Source organism: Monomorium pharaonis, unplaced genomic scaffold, assembly GCF_013373865.1.
Source record: "Monomorium pharaonis isolate MP-MQ-018 unplaced genomic scaffold, ASM1337386v2 scaffold_439, whole genome shotgun sequence".
In the NCBI taxonomy this organism is placed as follows: domain Eukaryota; kingdom Metazoa; phylum Arthropoda; class Insecta; order Hymenoptera; family Formicidae; genus Monomorium; species Monomorium pharaonis.
In genome coordinates this window covers 247,151-248,578 of record NW_023415735.1, presented here as the reverse complement: position 1 = coordinate 248,578, position 1,428 = coordinate 247,151, and the positions used below count along the sequence as shown (strand labels likewise).

At 27.3% G+C, this 1,428-nt stretch overlaps 1 long non-coding RNA gene across 1 annotated transcript; it reads left to right on the top strand.

Annotated features, from left to right (window-relative positions):
- Nucleotides 1-1,186: 1,186 nt before the first annotated feature.
- On the top strand, nt 1,187-1,428 carry LOC118648437. The gene is made up of 2 exons (XR_004965296.1): nt 1,187-1,313; nt 1,395-1,428. It is a non-coding gene; the product is annotated as an uncharacterized LOC118648437 (long non-coding RNA).

Here is a 1,428-nt window from a genome sequence, read left to right as displayed (position 1 = left end):
TTGGGTGGGGGGGAAAAAGAGAGATTTCTGACATTCTTGTGAAGAAATACAAGACAGTAACACAGGTATCATATTAATTGCTATATATATATTGATGGAAAAGCTTTGATATATAAAAGTAAATGTGACATTTTTTATATTTTTTATTGTTTTTTTAGAAACGCAGAAAGCAATAACAAAATGGGTCATAAGCAAAAAAAGTTACAAAACTGTAAAAGGTATATTAATTTTTAAGAATATAAATTTTATAATGAATAGAATGTCAAATGAATAAATCTTAATGTTATATTTAGTTACAGAATACCGAAAACAGTTAAAAACCAATGTGTGGGACAGGCAAAAACGCTTCAACAGCTCAGCCAAAATAATGTCAGCTGGACATAAGAGATTTGGGAACGAATTGGGACGAAAATTTGGGAGGGAAACACCATTAATGATTAGGCAACACATGTTGTCGTTAATTTTTGTTTTATTTACGTTTACTCGTAGATATTTTTTAAATAATGCGACCAAAAGAGATTTTTATGAATAAGTTGCATGATAATAGTTTAATTAGTACAGTTAATGTTTATTTTATGGCTTTTTATTTTTCTTGTTTAGGAATATGCCGGCGTGGTTTAATGCAAAATTAGCTATACGGGAGCGTAAACTTAATCGAATTATTCATCTTTATGAAAAATAAACAAGAAGTACAAAATGAAAGAGAAGTGCAGGTGGTCGATTTCCTCTCTTACCAAATTTGCCCCTCACTACGGTGGAGAGAATTGAAGCGTTAATAAATCAACTGGATAGAGCTGATGTTCGGCGACAATTTGTAAGTATCTTGTTATTTACAAATATTAATGCGAACATGCATTATGATTACGGTAAATGAGGTGTCGAGATTTGAAACTCGCTCTATTATCATAAAGTAATTTATACTTAATTTAATAATTGACAATTAATATAATTAATTATTATAATATTATTTTATAGAATGTTTTAATTATTTAACATAATATTATTTAGTTAGTTAATATTGTCATTAATTAAAGCCATCAACGCAATGAAAAAAAGAATAAATAGAGCTAGTTTTGTAATATATATTATATAATATACATATTATATAATATCATATGCATATGTATTATATTAATGTGATGAAATATATTTGTAGATTCAGAAATGCACAAGTGGGCGAGAAAACAGTCGCCAAAATGTTAGAAATATAATGTCGCAAACTATTGGTTACGAAGTTGCGCAGGCATACACGTGGACAGGAAAAAAAAATAAATTGTCTCTAAGAAAATCAAGACTATCCGATACAATCATTGGTATTAATTTAATATTTTTATTATATATTATTATTTATTATTGTTATTTATTATTATAATTTATTATTAATACATTTATAGAAACTGTATTGATGCAAGGAAAAAGCACCGTGAG